Genomic DNA, 16329 nt, shown 5'->3' with positions numbered 1-16329 from the left:
CTTTATTCTCTCTTTTTTATCCTTGAAGAGAGATTGTTCGCAAGGATTACTTTACTTTATTGTCCAGAAATATCAGCTATGATTAATACTCTGCCTGAGACAGTACATCATATTTTCCCTTTGGGGCAGCGTGTGCAGTGTCCTTTCAGGCACCTTTCTGTCCCAACAAACAGGTTCACCTATATAGTGTTTACAGAAGGATGTATTTCCCAGTGCCTACAAGCTGAACATATTATCATGCTGGGCTTTGGTGACTGGCATTCAAGACAAATCTTGTTCAAGCAAGGCATGGCTGTGCATCTATGGAAAACCAGAATTTGAGGGATGGGGTTACAAGCAATAAAACGTAGAATAAAAATGACTAAAAATGAAACAAATAAAAACTCGAGGTCTGAACCCTACAAGGTGGGAACAAACAGAAGAATGAACAAGAATAGTCTTCTTCTAATGGCCACCAGGGTTTTTTGTGGTCACTTAGATACAGGTCCATTATGCACGTGCATTTTACTGCAGATTAACACAAGGTGCCTTTAATCTTGACTTCCGATTCTGTGCTTGGCTGACACAACATTCTTTTTCCTCCAGTGTATTTACTCAGCAGATGCAATTTAAAAATGCACTCTTCTAAATCTGAGTGGAACACCACTTGTGATGTGTGTGTGTGTGGGTGGCATCCAAAATTCTTTTAAAAAATTACGCAATAGCCCTATTGTAGCTGTAATAGCAGATGTATAGCATCCAGCAGGTGCCTTCCATTTAAATCTTTGTGGTTTAGGGTTTGTGCATACATTTTAGTGTTAGTCCATTGAATGAAAGGGAATAGAAAGAAACACAGGCAAAGAGGGAAAAAAACAATGTTGAAATTGAAAAGATTTTTTTTCTTTTAACTTGACAAACAGCTGCAAAGCCCTATTTTTGATATGGCGAAACACTAGGGGATTCTGTGTTGTGGGGAAAATGGGGAAGTGTCACATGATCTCATAATACAGGGGAACATGTGGAATGTCCAGAACTCACTAGCACTGCAGTCTGTGAATGTTGGCAACATGGAGAACCAGCTTGGTGTAGTGTTTAAGAGTAGCGTTCTCTAATATGGGGAGCCAGGTGCCCGCCCCCACTTTGTTCACTAAAGCATTAAAGGAAAAACTGTTTTAAAAACATTAGGTTTCCCATCCCATTGTCTCTCTCTCTTCACACCTCATGTCAATTTCATTCCACGATGACAATCCCCCTCCATTTATTTTATTTGTATGCAGCACTGAAATTCTTTAAAAAGTTTTGCACTGGGTCTGCTGCCATTTGCCTCTTCTCCAATCTTCCTTTCAAGTCAATACAGCAGGGAACTAAATCTTGTATAATTCCTTTTAAACTTTCCTCTCGTCATTTAACGTTTTTAATTCAGCATTCAAAGATGAGTGAAAGTCTCATATCACTAGACTCCTGTGGCTTGTTAAAAAAACCAAAAATTTAAAAATGTAAACAGGGGAAAATGTGCTTGTATACTGATGAAGGGGGAAGAATGGCAGAAGGAGTAATATGGGTGGAATGACCTCAGTGTGCATGGGGGAGTGACTTTCAAGGAGCAGGAAAACAGCAGAGAAAAGCTCTGAGGGAATCTGTATGCTTTTGAATTACTTACAGGTTGGAGGAGAAACAAGGGGAAAATTGACACAAAACCACTCTTAGAAAACCTGAGGAAACAGTAACCAGAAAGCAAACTGAACACTGAAAAGAGGAAAATCAATGCAGAATGACAACAAAAACCCAACAGATATGCATGGTAAAAGCAATGGGAAGTCTTACAAGATATGGCAGAAAATAAATATCAGCATCATGAACAATGTCTGAAAGCAAGAAGTAGTTGCATAAGCTTCCATATTTTCTCACCACACTCACATTTCTTTGCTTTAATGTGAAAATATTAGCTGTTTTCCCCCGCAAGCAGTGTGGTATTCCAACAGAAAAGTTTTGGGAGGCAAATTTGAGCTAATTATGAAGTAAGATGCGGTAAAGTGACAGCTGACTTATGGTCACCACAGAAAGGGGGTTTCAGGATAAGAGATGAACAGAAGTGGTTTGCCATGGTTTTCCTTTGTTGTGTCTTCCTTGGTGGTCACCCTTGCAAGGGTTGGCTCTAGTTAGCTTCCCAGATTTGATAAGAGTTATACCATGCCGTCTTCCCTCCTAGATGGCCACTAGAAGTACAATAAAAGTACCCAACACTGTTCCAGTGAGCAGCCTTTTTAGAAGTCACATGACCATTCATTGATAATAATTTGACTGATTACAAAAGGGCTTTAAGAGTATACAAACTCAGAATCAATCAGGCTAGGATACTATTTAAATCTGAGAGATATCTAGGCCATCTTGGAGTGTGAAAATTCTTTTTTTGATTTCTGCTTATCTACTTGTACAATGAATGATTTTGCTCTCACGTGAGCATAACTGTGAAGAGTCATGAAGGATGCTAGACTGGAGATCAAATGTTCTGTTTACTCTAAGAAAAATGTGGGGATCAAGAAACTGAGAAAGCATTGGATTGAGAAATCTTTTTATACTGTTGGTGCCAAGAAACATGGGGAAGGTGTGTCTCTCCTTGGAGTGAGAGGAGGCCAAGAGGCTGGGATCAGTTTCATTCATGTTTCTGTCTTTCCATTTCTTTCTAAAATTTGTACTCACATTATGCAATGATCTAAGTGAAATCTATGGATGCAAATACGTCAGATGAGTTTCCTTGGAGCCAGGGATAACCAACTATTTGGAAGTGACAGGTCATAGAGATCTATGACCTATATATAACACCCCCCTCTACATTAACTAACAGCATTAACTGTTCTTGGGCAACTGGGTGTACCCACCCCTGGAACCAAGGTGAATGGAACTCTGCATTTTATTAGCTGCTAGATGTTTATTTTACATTGTTTATATTTTAATGGGAACAGTTTTATTAATTATAGTTGTTATATTGTATTGTAATTTAAAATATTGTTGGTTGCCCCAGGATGCAAGTGAGAGGCAGGATATAAATTGAATAATATTTTTAAAAATATTCTAATAAGGTTTCTACAAATTCTGAGTGTTTTATTTGGCCCTCCTCATACTTTGCTTTCAGATACAAGCAAGATTATAAAAAATGCATCCATTTCACTCCTGCATACTTCAGTTCAAACAACTCCACACTGCAATTTTTTCCTCACCTCTGATATTGTTTGCCCAGTTGCTATCTAGAGTGGGGTGGATTTTTTAACACTTGAAGTTCAAAGTGCTGCAGAATCAAGCTTTTTTAATGGAAAAAGCTGACAGGCTCTGTTCTGTAGTAGCACTTATGAATACTGTTAAAATTAAACTAACAACAAATCTTTAATTCTTGCAAACGGTATGTACACCTCTTACCTGTGTTGATATGGTGAAGGTGCTTCTGAGTCAGTTCTGCTAAAAATAAAATACACGTCCTTTAATTCTTGTGAATTTTATACACACCTTCTGCCTGTAGTGATATGACAAGTTTAAGGAACCTCTTTAGACTGGTATAACAGTAAGTTTGATTTCTGGGCAAAACTATCAAAAAGAGATTTAACAGCTCAGTTGTTTTTATATAGTCAATATAATAATGGCTAATGACACTTCTCCACTGCTGGATGTCATTAGAAACTAGCTCCATTTTAAACTTCATGCAAGTACTGTGGACGCCAGACTGGCACCTCCCAAATCTAGGTCTTCTTGTGCTCTGAATGGGCCTTGTTTGGACCACAGTGGTGCCTAATATTTGCTGTGTGCTGCTGCCCATCAAAGTGGTCAGGGTGGTAAACAATAATAAAAAGATCAACAGCAGGCCCAATACATTTTAATTACCAAACAATGCAGTATAGAAAATTATCCTTAAAATAAATGGGGAACCTGCAAGGACTTGTGGGGAGGATCTCATTTTATGTTCCCTCCGTATTTCCTCTTTGCTTCCCTTGGAAATCCCAATGATATTTCCTTCTTTCCTTCTGGAAAAAAGTCTGGCCAGGTTCTGCAGGGGTTGCCACTGTTGGGTTCACCTGGACCTAGTTTCACAGAGGCCACTGACTCTGGGCTTGGCTTTCTTAGGGTTGTCAGGCATAAGTCTATAACCCCTGGGAAACTTTTTGAGTACAGAGTGTGGGGAAATGAATTTTGGCAAGACACAGGCTGGAACTCAGAAGTGACATCACCAATGGTCTAACTTTTCTACTGATCTCTATGATTTAAAAAAACCATATGGTAATACGTACAGATATTGGGAAGATTCCTAGTGTGTGACATCACTTTGTAGTTCCAGTTAGAGGTGAGGTTGACATGTCACTGACATTCTTTCCTGCCAGTTTCCCTTTCGGCTCAACTGAGTACCTGTTTGGAAGTAGGAGCATTGGTGGTAGTTTGGTAGTAGCAGGCAAATGGGAATGCTAGGCAGCATCTATTTTTTTCTATTAAGATTTTTTGTTTATTGTTTTCTACATAGATAATAGATATAGCTGTTAGCAGAATTTAAATATGCAAAGGTTGCAGCACCAGCTGCTTAAAGAATAAATAGCCTTATTGAGAATTGAAACAACTTTGTAAAGAGAGAGAGGAGAGAGAATACTAACTCCCTGTCATTCTGCTGTACTTCACCAGGGGGGGGGCAATAAGAGAGAAAGTGTGCTCAAAGGAACAGGAAGTCTCCAATTGATCCATTCAGGGCATAGGAGGAGATTATTTAAAAATATCAGGAATATCACCCACTGTACCTCCCACCCTTTTCACCATCATAGAAAAGAGGGTTACTGGTTGCCAAGCTGGGGATGGGGAAATTGGAGGAACTCAACACTGACTACATTGCTTCTGGGGAAAACCCAGACAGAGTAGCTTTAGGAATTGCCAGAAATTATAGTAAGATCATAAGGTTTCCTACAATTCCTTGAACTGCTCTATGTTACTTCTAGGTATTTCCCAGAAACAAAATTTAAAATCTAAATTATGCATATTGTTATATATAATGTTTTATGGAATGTTTTAACTTGATGTTACCTGTTGAGCCAACCAGGGAAGGTGATTTCCCACCTCTCATTTATTCTCACAACATTCCTGTCAGGTAAGTCAGGCTGAGAGAGAGTGGCTGGTCACCCAGAGGTCATTATGACAGGACAAAGATTCAGACCTGAGCCTAGTCCAAAATTTTAATCACTATGTCACAGTGACTCTACACATATAGAACATACTTTTCCATTCAAGATGGCTGTGTGTCAAGGAACTTTGTGGTTTCAGTGACATGGTTAACATAACAAAGAGCCCATTATGTATATGTTTTCATTTGTTGTTTTGAGGATTTTATAACTTTGCACTTACTGAGTCTTTCAAGTTCCTGAATTCTGATCTTGATTCTTTCTTTTTAGTCTAGTTCATGAAGACCATGTTGTGAAAGATCTAAAATAAACACTTGAATCAACTTTTGCGAAATCTCATCCTTTCCACTTCTTCTTATAGCTCACATTTTATTACAATATATGCAAAATGCTTAGCTCCTCAAAACAGCTTTAACAGGTCATTTTCCTCCCATAATAGCCAAATCAGCAGCAAAAGCACTTCATGATTGAAAATGCAATGACAGAAGAAGCCTGATGGTTGAAATATGTACTGTTCAGTAACTTCCACATCTATGGAAGCAAAGGATTTTCACATGAGCAGGTATTATAGCTATTGAAGTCTTTTTATTTTTAAACACCTACTCAGAGTAAATATGGGCAAGAGGCGTTTATTGGCTCTGTGCTATCAAGTGCCCTTGACCTAATGACATTATTGATTTTTTTACTATTGTCTTTACTTATATTGGTCTACAGGGACGAAGCAGAATTCACTGCTTCCCTCAGCTATTAATTATGATCTATATCATAAGCATTGAGAAAGCCCTTGAAAGATGAACTGCTAGTTTAATAATGTGTGCACAGAGAATGGAAACAATATCCCAAATGGTGAATGAATACATTCACAAAGACTATTTTTGGTTTCTGTAATGCCAGTATATATAAGCATGGCAAATTATTATCTCATGTGCATTGAAAAGCAATTCTCACTTTCAGGAAGGCCCAATCCTAAAACTTGTTATGCATGTGTATACAGTGGTGCATATAAACAAACATTACAAAGTTGCAAGGGCATTCTTCTTCTCTTCAGTCTGTTCCCATGCTATTTCAATTACACCTATAAAGAAAAATCACCAGGAAAGGTCAGGTGGCCAGGATGATGTTCAGATGGAAAGGAAGAGAACCGATTCCAAAATGTGACATGGTTATTGATATTAACGGCTTCAGAGTGTACTTGCCTGGAGAACATAGCATCTCAAAGCAACATAAAAGGACCATTCTTCTGTTGAAGAAACTTCAGCCACAATAATTTTGGGAGTGTTTCAATCAATCAGTAATCTTGAGACTTCATCTTAAAAACATTGGATGTAGGAAGGAACCACAACCTCTTGACAGGCTACTGTGGCTATTTCTTACAGAAAGTATTAGAAAAGCATGGGGCTATGTTCTGGGGAAGAGGTGTAGGTGGACCAGCTCTGGCCTCATAAATTTCTGAAGATTTGGGGGGAGAATAACTGTACAGGGGGGGATTTAGAGAGGGGTTTCACCTAGACTCTATGGTTTTGCATCTAGTTATTCTTCTGAAGCTGCCATTTTATCTGGGGTTGATGATATTTGTAATCTGGAGATCAATTGTAATTCTAGGACAACTCCAGGCTCCTCTAGGAGGCTAGCAATCCTATCTAGTATCCTATGAATATGTGTGCAGAGCAGGGGAAAGTATTTAGGAAAATGTAAACAATACTAATACTAATCCTGACTAATTAGAAACCTGCACCAAATATTCATTCATTTCCATGTTTGGAATGAAAATACTGCTTCTTTTCTTTCCGTAACTTCTTAAATTAATACTTTGGGGATTCTTGCTCAGTCACAAAAACAACAACAGCAAACAAAGGCAGTTCAGACTGAAGGCAATGCTCCTTGGATTTCTCACTGAATAGACAGACACTTTTGTCCTATTTCGGGGGAGGGGGATCATACAAAGCACAATGAGAAAGAGCAACTTTTGCTGATGTTTGCAAAATAATGTTCTTCAATTCACCCTTTATTTATTGCTTCCTCGTTATAGGAGATGGGTGTCCCAAATATCCCAGTCCTAATCAGAAGTGCATCAGTTTTATGCTGCTGTTTCCCCTCCTTATGCCATTTCCAAGGGTCATTCCACACCTAATAAAAAGAGGGAAATACTCATCTTATGCAGACATCATATTTTTGGAATTTTGTACGACATCAGCAAACCGGCAGCTACATCCTCCATTTTAATGCGCTAGCTTGGGAATCGCATAAAGTGGATTCCTCCAGCTGTGTAGTGCAAGTGGGAGGAGAACAACCAGCAAGCCACATGCCAAGGAAATGTGCATAACCAAAATGGGCAAAATAGCACATTCTCCATCTCCAGTGCCCGCCCTTGAGCCTACCTCACTCTCCCTTCTACCCAGGACAGGGCTTTTTTTTTTTTTGGTAACAAACTGCCTGGAGTAATGAATATGTGTTGCTTCATCCAGACAGAGAAAACAAATTCCCCCACAAAGCATGCCTCTCAGACCTCCTTCCCTCCCAAAATCATGAAGAAAATTACTTTTCTTGAGCTTCAAGGCTGGTGGTGGTGGTGGCGGCATTAAAATAAGCACTATACATCTATGATTAGATGCATAGGTGTCCCAACATAACAGTTTCACACACACACACACACCAATGCTTGCATCGCTGTCCCTTTAAAACAGGTTAAAAGGTGATAAGCTGAGTTGGTGTATACACCTAGCTAAGTCCAGGGCCAACAAAGAAGGGGGAAAATTCCAAAGTACCCTGAAGACTGGCAAGTCATGTGATTTACTTTCATATGGTCACTGGGTTAGGTCTGGGTGGTGCTAGGGTGGTGAAGAAGGAATCCTTGCCTGGGGTCTGTGGTAGGTCTCAGCAGCACTGTCTGAGTCTGCAAATTTCAATAAAAACAGCAGGCTGGAGAACATAATAGAGATGACTTTAGATTACTGTGGTACTTTGCCAAATTTTTATTTTTGTCTATTAAAACTGCATTTTGAAAATGTGTCAGGGAAAAAAATCTTTGAAATCTTTCATCAGATCAATACAAAACCACACTGACTTTTTGCTTTTGTGTATCAAAAGCTTTTGGTCTCCATTGCTAACTTTTCTCTCTGGGAAGGAGCTACTTCAGCTGAAAGCTATTGTGTTCTTCACCTGCAAAGGAGGTATTTTCATACTCCAGTATGAATTTTCGCATTAAGTTCTCTTTCAAAGTATTTTTGCCCAGGAAATGTTTCTTAAATCCATGGTTCTTATAAATAGATTAATCTGTGGCAGAGTCTGCACATACTTTGTTTATTCCATTGTCAATCCTGTTGAATTCAGATCGCTTTGAACTCGGATCTTCCTCCCCCCCCATTCAAATAGGAAAGTCTTCTGCACGTGGTTAGGGTAGTTCAGAAGGGGGGGGAGCCAAGCCTCTTTCTTTCTTTTCTTGAAGGGTGGGGGGAGAGGAGCCAAGCAGGGAGCCTCTTTCTTTTCTTGGAGGGGAGGGGGAGAAGATCGAAAAAGGCAGAGAAGGGGAAAAAAATCCAGGACCAACAGAAGTTGAGAGAAATTAGGGGTGTCTCCTTTAAGGCAAATTCGTCACATGACCACCTGTGGCCAATCACGGGTCCTCTACCATGGAGGAAAGCCCAGATTCAAAACAATGCGATTTTATAATATATTCAGGATTAAAAGCACTCTAAGATATCGCACAATAAAGGTAGGGTCACTCCGGATCAATCCTTCTTGCTGCAGAAGGAAATTTTAAATCGTCCCAAATCCAAACAGAAATTGCATTCTGTGAAGAGGGCAGGGACTGAATCGATCTGGGGTTGGAATAAAAGCTCTGTGCAGTTTACATCTAGGAGACTGACACCAGTATGGCCTTCACGTTACAGGCATATGGTCACCAATTCCATCTCTGAATAAGAAGGGGACATAGAAAATAGTATTCTTCTGTGGCATCTGTGTTGATGCATAAATACAGGTCTGATCTATTATAATGTTTGTACTTGCCAAGTACTGCCTTCATAACACAGCTTAAGCCTGTGGCTTACATCTATACCAATGCATATTAAATACAGGCAATTATATGCATGAATCAAGGGACTTGGGGTGAGCAAAATGATCTTCTGTTATAATAATAGTATGATCTTAGTTGGCTGGAATTGGCACTTTGGGATTAGATATATTCTGCCGTGTTTAAATTAACCACCATAATTTAATTTCCCTTGATTTACAGGCTTTTATACCACTAGAATTCACTGTCACCAGTTCCCAACATATAATCAGGTAAATCATGGACAGTAGCTTTGGTTGTACACTTAGGCCTGGACCCAGACTGGTCATTTCTGTGACTGAAAAGATTGTTGTCTACAGAGTGCTATTTTCATATTCCCCTCTTCTCATAGCAGCTCCAAATGTCCCCTCTTCTGTTCTGGCAATGGTCTACTTGTTCCCAGGAACAGGATTGTAAGAGTGTGTGGGGGTGATGAGGCAGAGGCTCATAGTCATTGTAGTCCATGGAAATGAGCCATTGTAATCCATGGAAATGAGCCACAGTTTGGCCACTCCAGTGCTATGGGTAGAAACGTTAACCTGGATCCAACTCTTAATGCTCAGCACAGAGCATAGCCTTCTGAGTTCTTACATTTTAAGGGGGCTAAATTAAGTTTGGACAGGGCCCTTCTAACCCCTTCCCATCTCATTTATCTCACAAAGTCAAACATTTAGTTCATTTCCTTCAGGGCTGTGTCACCTAATGTTCACTCTAATTATTCTGTAGCCAGAATAAGAACACTGCCAGTAATAGCTGTTCAGGAAGACAGCCTGAGCCATCTCACAGGCTTCCAGCTAGTCTCCTGCCATTGTTGTCATTCCTTGTCCTATTCATCCAACCTTGGCTTTTGACAGCTATGGCTATCCTTCCAAATTGTACCTCCCATCTCTCTGTTGCCCTTTAGTGACTTATGTTTGGACCAACAGTGCTCACAGCTGTAAAGAATCTGAGGATGAAGTTATTTCTTGATATATCTGGCCACAGCTGGACCACATCACCTAACTTTCAAAGTGGTACTCTCAACGTGGTACTGTCCCCCATAGGCAGCACTTTCAAGGTGGTACTCTCCCCCACATATAGCCAGATGGGTGACCTTGGACTCACCACAGCACTGATAAAGCTGTTCTGGCCAAGCAATAATATCAGGGCTCTCTCAGCCTCACCTACCTCACAGGGTGTCTGTTGTGGGGAGAGGAAAGGGAAAGCGAATGTAAGCCACTTTGAGAGAGAAAAGCTGCATAAAAGAACCAACTCCTCCTCCTCCTCCTCCTATCAATCCCGGGTGCAGCTGGAAATCTGGCCACGATGTTGTATAAAACAGATGCTAAAATGTACAATAATGGAATTTTACCTTGATTACGGAACAATATTTGTCCTGTTCCAACACCTAAAGTTAGAGTGAGCAGAATCTAAAGTAAGAGTTAGACTATCCTCTCATTAGAAGTAGATACAATCTAACACAAAGTATTCTGCTTTTCAATTGTGTTGTGGAACCAGAGCTGTAGCTTGCCAATAGCCCACAATACTGGGAATTGGACCTAGATTTGTATCTTCTCCAAAAGTCAGATGTGCCCAATGACAAGACAGTATTTAATAGGAAATTTCCAAACATTAGGCACAATCCATCTGAAACTAAGCACTTATAAGACTCATTGATTTCAATGAAAAAAAGTATATGGTTAATTCTCATATTGTAATAAATGGGACTAAAACTCTTGCTTTCACTCATGCAGGGTACCTTTATAAACTCATGCAGGGTACCTTTATAACAGCTTGGGCTCAGTACATTTAAACAAGGAATATTAATCTTTTAGACACCAATATTTTCTAGATATTTAAAGTTCTATACAATATGCTGTTGAAACACTGACACCAAAAGAGGAATTCCACTTCTTTATATATTCCCATCTAATCGTGCTTTTAAAGGTATTTTTATTTTATATCAGAAAAACATGAAGAGCCAGACATGAAAATGAGCATCTTCCTTACCAAACTAACAAATGTGTGAAATTTCATAGAAATCTATTCTCACCGTTTCATTATGCAAAGGATTAATGTTTAATGCAGTCAGGCTTCAGGCCCTCAGTAATAAGAAAGACTACAAAAGCCTATTGTGAAAGGGGAGAAAATTTCATCAGACATTCCAAGAACATCTAAAAGGGTTACAGAGTGTAAATTTAGCTCAGAAACACTTTTTGTGTGTCCGGGCAATTTTCCTAGAGTTGTGCTAAGAGGCTATCAGCCATGCAGGATAGCAGTAAGTGGGGGGGGGGGGGGAGTCTCTTATCAGCATTTGTAACCGTAATCTCTTTATGCTTGCAAAATGGGTATATTTAGCTCTTGGCCAAAAGAAGCATTCACGTTAATTATAAAGAACAAAATGTGATCCATGTGTCTCTTAGGCTTCTAATTAGAAAATGAGAAAATAGGATCAATGTAGGTAAGTTTAAACAGTTAGACTTTCTAAATTTCATTATTTGTAGCTTAGATACCCCCTTATGTTTGTGAAAGGGGTATACAGCTGTGATGAAAACCACCAGTAATTTGTAACCAACAAAATTAAAGCAATAAAATGTGATCTGCTTAAATACAGGAAGCAGCTTTCCTCAATACACAGGCATTATAGAAGACATTGAATAGAATCAGCTCTGAACCTCTGGATGGAATATACACCCATTACCAGTGTAAGCATTACCAGAATTACATAAAAGCATTAATCTGAGCATCTGTCCTTTTTTGTTCATGTACAAAAGCACCTCCATTAATCTACACAAATATCCTTGAAAAGATCACAGTGAAAGTGATGAGAAAATGAATGTTTGGCAGCTTGCAGTATAAACTCTGTGCCAGAGGCTAATAAACGGCAGGGGACACCATTTAGTTTAGATCATTCCATTAGGTACCTCTGGAGAAGGACAATCCTAAAAGAGGATTGCTCCTTTGTTTGTATATTTCTGAGGGTGGCTTCAGACAATAACAGCTTCTTAGAAGTTTGTTCTATGGTGGCTTGGCCTCCAGCCACATGGCTCCAAAATATATATATATATATATATATATATATATATATATATATATATATATATATATATATATATATATATATATATATATATATATATATATATATATATATATATATATATATATATATATATATATATATATATATATATATATATATATATATATATATATATTTGGATTTTTCTTCCTCAGCCTTTTATAATGGAGAGATGGAGATTCTCCAAAAACAGGCATTTAAACTATTTTTATGTATATATCCTTGCTAGAGTACAGCTTAGTTCTTCTCCAGTCTGTGAAAAATTATCAACTTTAATAGGGCTGATGGACAAAATGAACCCCCCTGAGGAACCCTTTCCTTTAATTTCCATCTGCCCTTGGTGAACTTGTAGTATTTGATAGGTTGTTTTAGAGTATCACGGAAGTATTAGTAAACCTCTGAGTATATGTAAAGTAATTGTTGTTGTTGTTAGGTGCGAAGTCATGTCCGACCCATCGCGACCCCATGGACAATGATCCTCCAGGCCTTCCTGTCCTCTACCATTCCCCGGAGTCCATTTAAGTTTGCACCAACTGCTTCAGTGACTCCATCCAGCCTCATTCTACCTCATTCTCTGTCGTCCCCTTCTTCTTTTGCCCTCAATCGCTCCCAGCATTAGGCTCTTCTCCAGGGAGTCCTTCCTTCTCATGAGGTGGCCAAAGTATTTGAGTTTGTAAAGTAATAGTCCTTCCTTTTTGGGCACTCTAAGCCCAGCTCAACACATCTGCAATTGATAGAGGCGGATGTTCCAGTTTAGAAAATGTGGTAGTTCCATGTTTGACAGAAACCTAGCACTTCCCTTCATTTAGAAATTAACATATTATTATTATTTGTGTTGGAAACGTTTCTTTGATATCCACTGAAAGAAGAATTCAACACTAAATCATTCTGTACTAATAAATAACTTCCTTGCTGTCATAATTAAAAACATATTGAGCTGCTTCATAAATTAATATGAAGTGTTTGTGAAAAATGATTTGAAAACAGATGGAGTAGTAAGATTCAACTTAAATTTTTTTTGCTTGCCTAACAACCCCAGAAAAATACTGGTTTCTTGCAGTTTAATCTTTCTTTTATGCCTTAAGAGTGTGAAGACCTGGATAGCTTAGTGGCAGTGGTAAGTTGCCAACAATTATCAGTGATGTGGCAATCTGAGTGAACAGTTCACACAGTCTTTAATAGGAACTTAAAGCTGTAGTATTAGCTTGACAATAGGCCTTCTCAGTGGGACTTCTCTCTGAGTCCATTAAGTGAACACTGCAAGAAATGTTTATAATATCTAGAAGAGACTGACTATAGCTAAAATTGGAGATGGGGCAGCTAAACTGCAAGCCAGAGAACTCAATTATAAAACATTGTACAAAAATAAAGGGCCAATAACCTTTCATTTAAGAAAAAAAACCAGAGCGCAAAGTGCAATGTGTTCTATGAATAAGGTTGGTCTCTAGTTAGTCTGCCAAGATATGAAATTGGCCATTGATGAGAGATATTGTAACTAAGACTGTTTGATGGAGATAATCTCTCAGTAGGAACACATACACCTCTAGTACTGTGTGAAGTACAGCTTGAGAACAATTGCACTGAATTTCAGACATTGTAATGAACATGTTAGGTTAGATCATGTGAACAGTCAGTGCAAGGAGTTTTTGGAAGGGAGCCTTTTGTACTATCTGGCCCAGGGAGCCCTCTATGACCCTCAAAACACCAGTGCTAAAGGTAGACTAATCTTCATGCATAAAATGCTTGGGTGCAAGGATAAGGAGGGGTCACTGAGAAAAATTGCCTCCTCCTCCTTTCCCTAGCAGAAACATGGTAGAACACATATTCTATAATTGACATTGTCTTGTACATATGGGTCCATATGTTTGGGATGTAGAACTTAAAAATATTTTGTGCTTCAGCAAATGCATGGACTTTTCAGTTTTCACATAATGTTAGACTAATTAAAACAACCTAGTATTAAAACAACAGCAACAGCAAGATGGCGGAAACATCACAAAAGAATCCCATAGCTCCACCACTCCAGCCACCATTGCCTACCACAGCTCTCATGTGCTGAGATCTTCCATAGCAACCAATCATAGGGCAGGACCCCAGATTGAAATTCAGGGCATCCTTTTCCCTGGCCTCAACCAAACGTTTATTCAAAGTAAATGTGTTAACCTATCAATATATTTATAAGACCACACAAACAAATAGAGGCATAATTTGAGATGTAGTGATAGCTTTCTCTTCATAATATGGTGATTTTTTATTTATTTGAAAATGTATACTCTACCTTGAACTCCAAAAAGATGGGATATCTTTTACAACACATGGCTCATTTCATTTCTGGGTAGTTTTTGGACTGAAGTTGATTTTTAAGCATTTGGTATTGTGAATAAGTTGTCCATGCATCCATCAATGGCTATGTAAATATCTAACCACCATTACTCACAGCATACTTAGTAGTAACTTGGGTGTGAAGCCCAATACTAGGTTTGTGTTAAAAGGACCATGCAACTTCATATTGTCCAATCTGACTGGGGAATCAGTATGGTGTAGTGCGGTGGTCCCCAACCACCGGGCCGCGCAGGCCCTGGCACCGGGCCGTGGCTCCCTGCCTCCACAGGGCCACGCTGGGCCGTACATGCACGTTTGTGGCCGCATATGGTGCAAACCGGCCACGCATGCGTAGCCGGGTGATCGCCCTCCCTGCCGCCGCCGGTCCACAACCTGAAAAAGGTTGCGGACCATTGGTGTAGTGGTTAGCATGTCAGTCCCAATTGAATCCCCACTGCCATGGAAGTTTCTTAGATCAGTCCCTTTGGACCAATAACACACTTTCAATCTAACCTACTTCACAGGTTTGTTGTAAGGATAAAATGGAAGAGATCTTGATAGGCTCAAGAACTGGTCTAAACTGAATAAAATAAAATTCAATAGGGACAAATGTAAAGTTCTGCATTTAGGTAGGAAAAACCATAGACACCAATATAGGATGGGGGAGACTTGCCTTGGCGGTAGTATGTGGGGAAAGGATCTAGGAGTCTTAGTAGACCATACATTGAACAAGAGTCAGCAGTATGACTCAGTGGCTAAAAAGGCAAAGGAGATTTGGGGCTGTATAAAACAGAGCATCGTGTCCAGATCACGGGAGGTGATGGTACCACTTTACTCTGCTGTGGTTTGGCCTCACTTGGAGTACTGTGTTCAGTTTTGGGCACCCCAGTTGAAGAGTAATGTAGACAAACTGGAGCATGTTTAGAGGAGGGTAACAAAGATGTTGAGGGGGTTGGAGAGCAAGATGTATGAGGAAAGGTTGGGGGAGCTTGGTCTGTTTAGCCTGGAGAGGAGACGTTTGAGAGGAGATCTGATAGCCATCTTCAAGTATTTAAAAGGGTACCATATGGAGGATGGAGCAGAGTTATTCTGTCTTGCCCTGGAGGGACAGACCAGAACCAATGGGATGAAATTAATTCAAAAGAAATCCTGTCTAAACATCAGAAAGAAGTTCCTGGTAGTCAGAGTGGTTTCTCAATGGAACAGGCTTCCTCGAGAGGTGGTGTTTTCTCCATCTTTAGACATTTTTAAACAGAGGCTGGATAGCCATCTGGCAAAGAGGCTGATTCTGTGAAGGTTCAAGGGGATGGCAGGCTATAGTGGATGAGCGATAGGGTTTTGAGTGTCCTGCATAGTGCAGGGAGTTGGACTAGATGACCCAGGAGGTCCCTTCCAACTCTATTATTCTATGAGTCTATGATTCTAGAAGAGAATGATATAAGAAGCTTTGGCTTCCTGCTGGGAAGAAAGTTGGGAGTATAAATTAAATAAATAAAACAGCTATCCAGAATTTTACCATCCTTGATGTACAATATCTGTTTAACTAAAGATTCTTGTATTTGAACCTAGACTCTTCTAACATTTCAGTCCCTGAGCTATGGGCATTTTCCCTCCAAACTATAGCAAAATCTAAACCTTAGGTCTCTGATTTCTTTCATCAACTGCTGTAGACACATAGTTATAGATATAGACATTCTTGTGTGTTTCCCAGGTTTTTGAGTGGGTGTCATCAGAATTTCAAATGAAACTTCCCAATTTCACAAGGTAAG

General features: G+C 39.4%; 1 long non-coding RNA gene across 1 annotated transcript in view; it reads right to left on the bottom strand.

Annotated features, from left to right (window-relative positions):
* The window catches only part of LOC143841051 (uncharacterized), a 56150-nt gene extending 51774 nt beyond the window's left edge, over nucleotides 1-4376 (bottom strand). The window contains exons 1-2 of the long non-coding RNA XR_013232537.1: nucleotides 4257-4376; nucleotides 3394-3429 (exon numbers count right to left, since the gene is read on the bottom strand). This is a non-coding gene — a long non-coding RNA (uncharacterized LOC143841051). The remainder of the gene's footprint in view (nucleotides 1-3393; nucleotides 3430-4256) is intronic.
* Nucleotides 4377-16329: the final 11953 nt, after the last annotated feature.

Source organism: Paroedura picta, chromosome 7 (genome assembly GCF_049243985.1).
Source record: "Paroedura picta isolate Pp20150507F chromosome 7, Ppicta_v3.0, whole genome shotgun sequence".
Classification (NCBI taxonomy): Eukaryota; Metazoa; Chordata; class Lepidosauria; order Squamata; family Gekkonidae; genus Paroedura; species Paroedura picta.
The sequence above is the reverse complement of the archived record's forward strand: the minus strand, read 5'-3'. Positions and strand labels throughout refer to the sequence as shown.